This window comes from Pseudophryne corroboree, chromosome 3 (assembly GCF_028390025.1).
Source record: "Pseudophryne corroboree isolate aPseCor3 chromosome 3, aPseCor3.hap2, whole genome shotgun sequence".
NCBI classification, from domain to species: domain Eukaryota; kingdom Metazoa; phylum Chordata; class Amphibia; order Anura; family Myobatrachidae; genus Pseudophryne; species Pseudophryne corroboree.
This window is the reverse complement of record NC_086446.1, coordinates 71524618-71537427: the sequence shown is the minus strand read 5'-3', so window position 1 is coordinate 71537427 and position 12810 is coordinate 71524618. Positions and strand designations below refer to the sequence as shown.

General features: G+C 45.5%; 1 pseudogene; it reads left to right on the top strand.

The window, feature by feature from the left end:
- Window positions 1-1383: 1383 nt before the first annotated feature.
- LOC135057171 (neoverrucotoxin subunit alpha-like) lies at window positions 1384-11564 on the top strand (annotated as a pseudogene).
- The last annotated feature ends 1246 nt before the right edge of the window (window positions 11565-12810 follow it).

The window sequence follows — 12810 nt, the reverse complement described above, 5'->3', positions numbered from 1 at the left end:
ATGTCTGTTATGTGGAAATTGTGAATAAATTTTACATATTTTATATTGTTCTTTAATATTTCTAAATCCGATTTAATATTAGCGCATTCAGAAATTGTGTTCCCTGTTTTATGTGTGGGCCCTTACTAGCAGAGGGCTTTTCTAGAGGTGCAGCTGACTCCTGATTTTAGCACAGTGGGGTACTTGTTGTATATATATATATATATATATATATATATATATATATATCAGATCGACCCGGCACTCACATAATCCCTTACAGCAGAGTATAATGCCGCTGGTGCCCTCCCAGTGGATAACAACACAGATACAAGCAAACGGGCGGCACTCGGAGACTTGCGTAGGTGATAAAGTGCAGAATGTTTAATAACCACATCAACATTTAGGGGTCGCAGCCCCATCGCCAGGATAAACAGTGACAAATAGCAGTGTTTAAATACCTTACCCACATTGCCCTTTGCCTCAGGGGTCTCCTCAGTTAGGAGTCATCACATGATCACAGTTCTCCCTGTGTCTCACCCTGCTCCTCTTTCTCTGACTGGGTAAATCACTAGATCTGTATCACTCCACCTCTCTTTCTCTGACAGAACAAATCACAAAGAGCTGTTTCACTCCGCCCCTCCTTCTCTGATAGATCGCATGAGTAATACAAAATTGTTTCACAATATATTTCCCATAGCTGTTATACAGAGTGCCTGTTCTAAGGGGGTAATTCAGACTTGATCGCTAGGCTGCGTTTTCTCACAGCCTGCGATCAGGTCCGAACTGCACATGCGTATGCACCGCAATGCACAGGCATGACGGATCACAGTAACGGGGATCGGTGCATAGCGACGAGATGGTGCGAAAAAAAGCAATTGCACGGGTGATCGCAAGGTGACTGACAGGAAGAGGGCGTTTTTGGGTGGCAACTGACCGTTTTCAGGGAGTGTCTGAAAAAACGCAGGCGTGTCCAAGCGTTGATGTCAATTCCGGACAGGCTGAAGTCATCGCAGCGGGTGAGTAAGTCCTTGGCTGTACAGAGACTGCACAAAATCAGTTTATGCAGCTCTGCTACGCATGCGTTTGCACACTTGGACAGCTAAAATACCGTCAGATAGTATCTGATCGCAGGGCTGCAAAAATCACTGCCCAATGATCAGGTCTGAATTAGGCCCTCAGCCCTTACTCTCTCCTTGTGTTAGGTGATGCCCAATCTTGGGGGTATCACATAAAGCTCTTCTCTATAACTTAAAATTTTCAAGATAATTGTTATGCCCAGGGTTTACCTGATGAGTGTGTCTTTGTATTTCAGGTGTTCTGCTTCTTCAACTCGTCATATATCCAACACTAAATCAATAAAGGAGATTCATACATAGCCAGTCAGATGGAACATTGGACACAATGACCATTGAAATGCCGGCTCTGGGACGCACATTTTCCCTTGGGATGCTGTATGATAGCAGGGCTGATGAACTCATTCCAGGTATTTTTAGATTCTTGTTCTATACTTACTGGTCAGCCATATATTTATTATGAGTCACCACCGTAGCTAACAACTTCCACATAGCCCCCATTTATTGGTGCTGCTAGGTGATCAGGATCAGGATAGGTTAACAGGTATCTGACAATGACATGACTGCACTGCATCATGGTCCCAGTGTCTCCTTCACAAGCAGGGCCGCCTGCAGAGTTTAGTAATCAGGAGGCTGGTCAGTGAAGGAAGTTTCTGATTAGTTTCTGTTACTGTGAAAAGATAGCCATTGCCTCTACCCTTTATCAGTTATAGTTTGATTCTTATGGTGTCTGGTCTGCTCTGCCAGAAAGAAGTCTGTGACCTGCATCCCTGATTATTTCAGTTTGGACTGATTAACTAATTAATCATTGACTGATTAATAATTTTTGCTGCTAAGTATACTTCTACTCAAACTTACCTATTTTTAAATACTCCTTTCGAGGAGAAGCCCAGAGAGGAGAAGCTTCTGGGCACCTTGGGGGTGAGGCCAGGCAGTGACATAATTAAGCCCCACCCTGTCACGGCAAAATGTGGCGATTCATGGGTTCTTGGTAAAAGGGCAGGCTAAATGATGTGAATTCATGTCATTTAGCCCCACCCCTTTACTCGTACCCATGATTCCAGCAATGGTTCCCATTCTGCCAGCTTCAATCAAAAGGAGCAGCACTGACTCTTCTGGGGTTGCAGGGAACTACCTGAAAAATCGGGAATCTCCCGCAACTTCTGGGAGAGTAGATAAGTATGCTTCTACTCAACACTGGAAAAAGTATTACTGATCTGTAACTACCATTATCAAGTTACCTATCAATATGCTGCTTCATTATGCCTGTATGTGATATTTAAACTACTCCAGCATTAACCCTCTAATCACCTGTGAAAGCCCATACTATCCTGAGTTTAAGACCTGGCGGCATCTCAGTACCGGTGAGTGGGCTTCTCTCTATGGGAAATGGGAGCAGCTATATGTAGAAGACCTCTTGTTCTCGGGTCCTCATGCAATTTTTTAGGTGTATCATCACAATAATAACAAGATTTTTTTTTCTTGTGCATGAGAAAATTGCATTAGAAAAAAAGTCCCTCACATTATGTACCTGGTAATCAGGGGTTCTTTGTCATTAGCTAACTATAAAAGTATGAAAATCTAATGCAACCAGAGTTGAACAATTGAATAGGTAGAGAAAAGAAATAGATAATCTCATTATGGGACTAATTCAGATTTGTACGCTAACGATGCCGCAACGGTGATCCAATACTTAGTTACAGTGCAAAAATAGGCAAATGCTAGTACAGATGGAGCCATGCTAATCATGGCTCCATCTGTGACTGGGCATTTATAGGCGCAACTGGGGCGCACGCACGTCCGTGACGCGCAAGTGCCCTATTTACTAGAATGGGAGCATCTGTGCGCTCCCGGCGTGACTAGAAGGACGGATCACCTAGTCACGCCGGGAGCGCTCGTATGCGATGGAGCTTCACTAGATGAGTTTGACTCCATCTGTATATACATCTCCCATGTGCAAAATGTGAAACACCCACTTTACTTATCCATGCACTGTGCAGATCTGTCAGCTGGGCCGTGACTCCTCCTCCAGCCAAACATCGAACAACCATCAAGGGCGGTATGTCGGCTGAACTCAGACTTTTTTTAAAGCGGCAATTGTCCAACTCGATGGACAATTGTCTTTTTTCAACCTCAGATACTATGTTACTATGTTACTATGTTACTCATTAACAAGGCAAAACTATAGCTTGTCCGGCTGGCATCCTGCACCTTCGGAAAAATCGGACGCCATTACATCCCACCACAAATGTTCAAGTAAGACCTGGATTATGCAGATTAAAATGTTTAACTTCCACAAAATCACTGTGGTGCTGTGAGTGAGAACTCGGCTATATATACAAGCACGAGTTTGGTTCCCTCTCAGTCTTTGCTCAGATTCCCAAATATTCCTCAGTTGTCTCCCTTATCTTCACAAATTAGTACGTAACTGCATGGGCAGCCACTACTGTAGCTTGCACACGCGTGGTAAGGGTTTACGAAGATAATCGTGCATGCGCATAATAAAAACATCAACCATTTGCAAAAAACATCAGCCTTGAGTCCAAATCTTAATCAGGCCCCATATTCTCCATTTGAGCTCTACTTAGATGTTTTGCATTTTATTTTTGCTAGTACACATCACAAGGTTATAATGATCCACCTTAATCTGTTATATATATTTTTTTATATTTTTCATATTTCTTTCTCTTACCACTCATCTCATTTTGGGGCCGATGTATCAAGCCTTGGAGACAGATAAAGTGGAGAAGTTGCACAAAGCAGCCCATCAGCTTCTGTCATTTCAAAGACTGTGCTACAGTAGATAAATGACAGTTCACAGCTGATTGGTTGCTTTGGTAAACGTATCCACTTTATTTCTCTCCAAGATTTAATATATCTCACCCCTTTATTTCTAAAGAAAGCAATCTGATTCAGCATAGATGACTGTATGTTTTATTTGTCAGGTATATCATTATGGAACAATGAGGCATTGAGAAAGAATGTGAATTCAGAACTTCAAGAGAACACAATTATTGGTTTCATAGCTTCAGACACCGTTTCTGACAAATCATCAGCTCTAAATATCAATGGCTCCTTAAAAGTCAGTTTCCTCTCTGGAATGATAGATGTTAGTGGATCTGCAAGTTACCTAAAAGACAGTAAGACATCTAAGGACCAAGCCAGAGCCACTCTAAAGTACTCAAGGACCACACTGTTTAAACAGCTGAGCATGGACCATTTAGGTTCCCAGAATATAACTTACCGTGATGTGTTTGACCAGGGGACGGCTACCCATGTGGTCAGTCACTGGTATTTTATATGGTGTACAAGCTTTCTTTATATTTGATCGTGAGGTGTCTACATCAGAGAACACTCAGGATATACAGGGAAATCTCGAGGTCATGATTAAAAAAGTACCCCTAGTTTCAATTGAAGGTAAGGGAAAGCTGTTCATCAATGATACAGAAAGGGAAGAAACTAAAAAATTTAGCTGTAAGTTTCATGGAGACTTCGCCCTGGAGAGAAATCCGCTCACATATGAAGATGCCATAAAGATTTATACTGACCTCCCAAAGCTACTAGGAGAGAAAGGGGAAAAGGCTGTACCTGTGATAATATGGCTGTATCCACTGTGGAAACTGGACAATAGAGCTGCTCGGTTAGTTAGAGACATTAGTGCAGATCTTGTATTCAGGACAGAAAAGGTGATACAGAAAATGATAGATGTTACCATACAGTGTAATGATCTGATGAGACATCCGGCTGCACATACCTTTCCAGAAAATAAGAATTTACTTACCGATAATTCTATTTCTCGTAGTCCGTAGTGGATGCTGGGACTCCGTAAGGACCATGGGGAATAGCGGCTCCGCAGGAGACTGGGCACAAAGTAAAAGCTTTAGGACTAGCTGGTGTGCACTGGCTCCTCCCCCTATGACCCTCCTCCAAGCCTCAGTTAGGATACTGTGCCCGGACGAGCGTACATAATAAGGAAGGATTTTGAATCCCGGGTAAGACTCATACCAGCCACACCAATCACACCGTACAACCTGTGATCTGAGCCCAGTTAACAGTATGATAACCTTAGGAGCCTCTAAAAAGATGGCTCACAACAATAAACAACCCGATTTTTTTGCAACAATAACTATATACAAGTATTGCAGACAATCCGCACTAGGGATGGGCGCCCAGCATCCACTACGGACTACGAGAAATAGAATTATCGGTAAGTAAATTCTTATTTTCTCTGACGTCCTAAGTGGATGCTGGGACTCCGTAAGGACCATGGGGATTATACCAAAGCTCCCAAACGGGCGGGAGAGTGCGGATGACTCTGCAGCACCGAATGAGAGAACTCCAGGTCCTCCTCAGCCAGGGTATCGAATTTGTAAAATTTAGCAAACGTGTTTGCCCCTGACCAAGTAGCTACTCGGCAAAGTTGTAAAGCCGAGACCCCTCGGGCAGCCGCCCAAGATGAGCCCACTTTCCTTGTGGAATGGGCTTTAACAGATTTTGGCTGTGGCAGTCCTACCACAGAATGTGCAAGCTGAATTGTACTACAAATCCAACGAGCAATCGTCTGCTTAGAAGCAGGAGCACCCAGCTTGTTGGGTGCATACAGGATAAACAGCGAGTCAGATTTTCTGACTCCAGCCGTCCTGGAAACATATATTTTCAGGGCCCTGACTACGTCCAGTAACTTGGAGTCCTTCAAGTCCCTAGTAGCCGCAGGTACCACAATAGGTTGGTTCATGTGAAAACCTGAAACCACCTTAGGGAGAAATTGAGGACGAGTCCTCAATTCTGCCCTGTCTGAATGAAAAATTAAGTAAGGGCTTTTATATGATAAAGCCGCCAATTCTGAGACACGCCTGGCTGAAGCCAGGGCTAACAGCATTACCACTTTCCATGTGAGATATTTCAAGTCCACAGTGGTGAGTGGTTCAAACCAATGTGATTTTAGGAACCCCAAAACTACATTGAGATCCCAAGGTGCCACTGGTGGCACAAAAGGAGGCTGTATATGCAGTACCCCCTTGACGAACGTCTGAACTTCAGGCACTGAAGCCAGTTCTTTCTGGAAGAAGATCGACAGGGCCGAAATTTGAACCTTAATGGATCCTAATTTTAGGCCCATAGACAGTCCTGCTTGCAGGAAATGTAAGAAACGACCCAGTTGAAATTCCTCTGTGGGGGCCTTCTTGGCCTCACACCACGCAACATATTTTCGCCAAATGCGGTGATAATGTTTCGCGGTTACATCCTTCCTGGCTTTGATCAGGGTAGGGATGACTTCATCTGGAATGCCTTTTTCCATCAGGATCCGGCGTTCAACCGCCATGCCGTCAAACGCAGCCGCGGTAAGTCTTGGAACAGACAAGGTCCCTGCTGGAGCAGGTCCTTTCTTAGAGGTAGAGGCCACGGATCTTCCGTGAGCATCTCTTGCAGTTCCGGGTACCAAGTCCTTCTTGGCCAATCCGGAGCCACGAGTATAGTTCTTACTCCTCTCATTCTTATGATTCTCAGTACTTTTGGTATGAGAGGCAGAGGAGGGAACACATACACCGACTGGTACACCCACGGTGTTACCAGAGCGTCCACCGCTCTTGGGTCCCTTGACCTTGCGCAATATCTGTCCAATTTTTTGTTGAGACGGGACGCCATCATGTCCACCTTTGGTTTTTCCCAACGGTTTACAATCAGTTGGAAGACTTCTGGGTGAAGTCCCCACTCCCCCGGGTGGAGGTCGTGTCTGCTGAGGAAGTCTGCTTCCCAGTTGTCCACTCCCGGAATGAACACTGCTGACAGTGCTACCACATGATTTTCCGCCCAGCGGAGAATCCTTGCAGCTTCTGCCATTGCCCTCCTGCTTCCTTTGCCGCCCTTTCTGTTGACGTGGGCGACTGCCGTGATGTTGTCCGATTGGATCAATACCGACTGACCCTGAAGCAGAGGCCTTGCTTGACTTAGGGCTTTGTAAATGGCCCTTAGTTCCAGGATATTTATGTGAAGAGACGTTTCCATGCTTGACCACAAGCCCTGGAAATTTCTTCCCTGTGTGACTGCTCCCCAGCCTCTCAGGCTGGCATCCGTGGTCACCAGCATCCAATCCTGAATGCCGAATTTGCGGCCTTCTAGAAGATGAGCACTCTGTAACCACCACAGGAGAGACACCCTTGTCCTTGGAGATAGGGTAATCCGCTGATGCATCTAAAGATGCGATCCAGACCATTTGTCCAGCAGATCCCACTGAAACGTTCTTGCATGGAATCTTCCGAATGGAATCGCTTCGTAAGAAGCCACCATTTTTCCCAGGACTCTCGTGCATTGATGCACTAACACTTGGCCTGGTTTTAGGAGGTTCCTGACCAGCTCGGATAACTCTCTGGCCTTCTCCTCCGGGAGAAACACCTTTTTCTGGACTGTGTCCAGAATCATCCCCAGGAACAGTAGACGTGTTGTTGGAATCAGCTGTGATTTTGGGATATTTAGAATCCACCCGTGCTGACGTAACACTACCTGAGACAGTGCTACTCCGACCTCTAACTGTTCCCTGGACCTTGCCCTTATCAGGAGATCGTCCAAGTAAGGGATAATTAAGACGCCTTTTCTTCGAAGAAGAATCATCATTTCGGCCATTACCTTGGTAAAGACCCGGGGTGCCGTGGACAATCCAAACGGCAGCGTCTGAAACTGATAATGACAGTTTTGTACCACAAACCTGAGGTACCCTTGGTGAGAAGGGAAGATTGGGACATGGAGATAAGCATCTTGATGTCCAGAGATACCATATAGTCCCCTTCTTCCAGATTCGCTATCACCGCTCTGAGTGATTCCATCTTGAACTTGAACCTTTTTATGTAAGTGTTCAAGGATTTTAGATTTAAAATTGGTCTCACCGAGCCGTCCGGCTTCGGTACCACAAACAGCGTGGAATAATACCCCTTTCCCTGTTGTAGGAGGGGTACCTTGATTATCACCTGCTGGGAATACAGCTTGTGAATAGCTTCCAATACTGCCTCCCTGTCGGAGGGAGACGTTGGTAGAGCAGACTTCAGGAATCTTCGAGGTGGAGACGTCTCGAATTCCAATTTGTACCCCTGTGATACTACCTGCAGGATCCAGGGGTCCACTTGCGAGTGAGCCCACTGCGCGTTGAAATTTTTGAGACGGGCCCCCACCGTGCCTGAGTCCGCTTGTAAAGCCCCAGCGTCATGCTGAAGACTTGGCAGAAGCGGGGGAGGGCTTCTGCTCCTGGGAAGAGGCTGCCTGGTGCAGTCTTTTCCCTCTTCCTCTGCCCCGGGGCAGAAATGAGTGGCCTTTTGCCCGCTTGTTCTTATAGGAACGAAAGGACTGAGTTTGAAAAGACGGTGTCTTTTTCTGCTGAGAGGTGACCTGGGGTAAAAAGGTGGACTTTCCAGCCGTTGCCGTGGCCACCAGGTCTGATAGACCGACCCCAAATAACTCCTCCCCTTTATACGGCAATACTTCCATATGTCGTTTGGAATCAGCATCACCTGACCACTGTCGCGTCCATAACGCCCTTCTGGCCGAAATGGACATCGCACTCACTCTTGATGCCAGGGTGCAAATATCCCTCTGTGCATCACGCATATATAGTAATGAATCCTTTAAATGCTCTATAGTTAATAATATACTGTCCCTATCCAGGGTATCAATATTTTCAGTCAGGGAATCCGACCAAGCCACTCCAGCGCTGCACATCCAGGCTGAGGCGATTGCTGGTCGCAGTATAACACCAGTATGTGTGTATATACCTTTCAGGATATTTTCCAGCCTTCTATCAGCTGGTTCCTTGAGGGCGGCCGTATCAGGAGACGGTAACACCACTTGCTTTGATAAGCGTGTGAGCGCCTTATCTACCCTAGAGGGTGTTTCCCAACGTGCCCTAACCTCTGGCGGGAAAGGGTATAGTGCCAATAATTTGTTTGAAATCAGCAGTTTTTTATCGGGGGAAACCCACGCTTTATCACACACCTCATTTAATTCATCTGACTCAGGAAAAACTACGGGTAGTTTTTTCTCACCCCACATAATACCCTTTTTTGTGGTACTTGTAGTGTCAGAAATGTTCAATGCCTCCTTCATCGCCATGATCATATAACGTGTGGCCCTACTGGACATTACGTTCGTCTCCTCACCGTCGACACTGGATTCAGTATCCGTGTCTGGGTCTGTGTCGACCATCTGAGGGAACGGGCGTTTTAGCGCCCCTGACGGTGTCTGAGACGCCTGAACAGGCACTAACTGATTTGCCGGCTGTCTCATGTCGTCAACAGTTTTTTGCAAAGTGCTGACATTGTCACGTAATTCTTTAAATACAACCATCCAGTCAGGTGTCGACTCCCTAGGGGGTGACATCACAAACACAGGCAATTGCTCTGCTTCCACATCATTTTCCTCCTCATACATGTCGACACAATCGTACCGACACCCAGCACACACACAGGGAATGCTCTGACAGAGGATAGGACCCCACTAGCCCTTTGGGGAGACAGAGGGAGAGTTTGCCAGCACACACCAGAGCGCTATATATGTTCAGGGATAACCTTATATAAGTGTTACTCCCTTTATAGCTGCTGTATTATATATTTGCTGCGAATAGTGCCCCCCCTCTCTTGTTTTACCCTGTTTCTGTAGTGCAGTCTGCAGGGGAGAGTCAGGGAGCCGTCCTTCCAGCGGAGCTGTGAAAGAAAATGACGCTTGTGTGCTGAGGAGATAGGCTCCGCCCCCTTCTCGGCGGCCTTTCTCCCGCTTTTTTCTGGAAAACTGTCAGGGGTTAAATGCATCCATATAGCCCAGGAGCTATATGTGATGCATTACTTTTGCCACATAAGGTTTTTATCATGTTTTATTGCGTCTCAGGGCGCTCCCCCCCCAGCGCCCTGCACCCTCAGTGACCGCAGTGTGAAGTGTGCTGAGAGCAATGGCGCACAGCTGCAGTGCTGTGCGCTACCTTATCTGAAGACAGGAGCGTCTTCTGCCGCCGCTTTTCTCTCGCTCTTCTGGCTCTGTAAGGGGGCCGGCGGCGCGGCTCCGGGACCCATCCAGGCTGAACCTGTGATCGTCCCTCTGGAGCTAATGTCCAGTAGCCAAGAAGCCCAATCCACTCTGTACGCAGGTGAGTTCGCTTCTTCTCCCCTTAGTCCCGCGCTGCAGTGAGCCTGTTGCCAGCAGGACTCACTGAAAATAAAAAAAACCTAAGTATACTTTTACTTCTAAGCAGCTCAGGAGAGCCACCTAGATTGCACCCTTCTCGGCCGGGCACAAAATCTTAACTGAGGCTTGGAGGAGGGTCATAGGGGAAGGAGCCAGTGCACACCAGCTAGTCCTAAAGCTTTTACTTTGTGCCCAGTCTCCTGCGGAGCCGCTATTCCCCATGGTCCTTACGGAGTCCCAGCATCCACTTAGGACGTCAGAGAAATTAAGCGTACTATCATTCAGTTCAGAGATCAGTGTGATCGATTTACCCTCACTTTTAAGGAACAACTTGCACAGACCTTACCCGCTATCCGTGGTGGGAGATTAGAGGAATCTGCACTTGATGAAATTTTATGTAACATAAAAATATCTCCATTTGACGGTGTCAATATTACACAGTTTCTGAGCAGAAAAGAACAGGAGATGGATACTGTGAACAACTATCTGAAAGCGCTGCCCAATATCAAAGTATTCCCAACTGAGACTGAAAGAAACAAACTAACCTCTGACCCTATGATTGAATATGTTTTGTGTTTTAATTTCACATCATTAAATGAGGAAGATCCATATCTTTCTGATATGTCTAATTGGCTCCAAACTCCTGAACACAATGTCTATGAGAATAAAAATATCTCATTGTGGTTCAAAGACAAAGATGTCATTAAGAGGGACTATATGAGAGTGTTTCAGGAATTTGCTGACACCAATGCATCCAGTAAGAAGACTCGATTTATTATCTCATCTGTCCCAGACCAGAGTAATCCTGGATTCTCTATTTACCTGTATGAAGGTGGGAATTTGCTGAGTGCAACGTTTGAGCCTCCAACTAAACCTCATCCCCCCATTATCAGTGGTAGGACACATGATAGTATGGAACTCACGCTCAGTCCTGCAGACACTGGGAAAGAGTTCATAGAGGGATACAAGATAGAGTATAGATCTGCTAATAAGAGGAACTGGCCACGTGTTATAAGAAAGAATAAAGACTGGTCACATTTTATAACGAATAATAATGACCAGACGATCACAGTTACAGGTCTTAAACCTAATAAAATGTATCAGCTCAGATACTCTGCAGTGTGCAAACCAGGTCTTACTGCTGCCAGTGACATTAAAAGTGAGAAAACTCTTCGCACTAATCCACGTAAAGTCATAAACTTCAACCATAAGCTTAGACTTTGTTTAAAAAAAAATTGCCAACATACTGCATGGATGGGGAAAGACCAGCGGATCCTCTTTCCAGTGCTGAACAAGGAGGCAGATCAATATCTTCCTTTGAATTACACTTCATGTAATGCTGGGTGACCGGTGAGAGAACTAGGAGAACAGTGCCGGCTGCTGCTCCCCCTGCTCACAGGGGGGAAGTGCCTCCGTGAAACCTAACCCTCTCAGAACCACCGAATACATTGACCTAAAGATACAGAACAAAGCGAAGAACAATAAGCCAAACTAGGATATCAGAAGAGAATCAAGTCACTGACAGAGGTCAGGCAGGTGGTGGCCATATTAGAGAAGATCCAGAAGAAAGAAGAGCTTCTGCCTAAACAACAATAAAACAACGCTATGTTCTTCTGAATGTTAAAGACTGTGATGTTCCATAACATGTTACATCATAATTCAGGAGGTCTCTTCTCCACTTACCATATCAATTTGTATGCACACTTTCATCCTTCACTTAATATAGAATCGGGAACTATGGGTTTGATGAAGTGGAGTCTGGACTTTCCTGACAGTTCAATGAAAGCAATTCTGGCTGCTAAAATTAACTCAAACAAACAGTCATATTTAGACCCAGATGCAGCCGCACGTCTGTATGCAGCAGCTGCATTCAGAGGTGCGCAAACGCACCATTCTTGCAAATTGGAGGGGTGTCGGGAGCATTTTCGGGGTGGCTGTGTGACGTCACAAGCAGCCGCTCCGAGAAAAAAATTGGCGCCGGACCGCCTGCCAGCACAGTCACGCTGCGCAAGCAGGGGTCAACCTCAAACAGATGCATTCACAATGGAATTGCGAATGCAAGTCTCCATCTCATATGCTAAAATGCATCAAAAAATATTGCATACAGTAGGTCCTGCTTTACCCTGAAATTTTATTTTCTTGCAGGTGCTGCACCAAATTCTAATTGTAAGAAATGTGGGGGCCCTAAAGTGGATATAGTACTGTTTGTGGTCCTGTCCATAAGTACAACAATGGATAAAGCTCCAGGAATACATAAACCACACATTAAAACAATGAGTTCACAAATGATAAAACTTGGGCTTTTGGGGGCCTTTATACTAAGCAGGCTACTGTATATTATACAAAGGTAACTGCACTCTGCTTGTGAAACTAGCAGCGGCTACAAAAAAACAAAACATACTAGCAGGCATGTAATGAAGTCCAAATCCGGTGGCCATGCCATGTGTTCTGGCCAAACTCAGATGTTTTTTTAAAGACGCAATCATTTACAAGGCATGATTTAGGCTTGAAAATGATTGCCCTTTTAAAAAAACCTCAAAGTTCAGCTGACATCCCACATGGCCGCCGAATTCAGACTACATCACATCCTGGC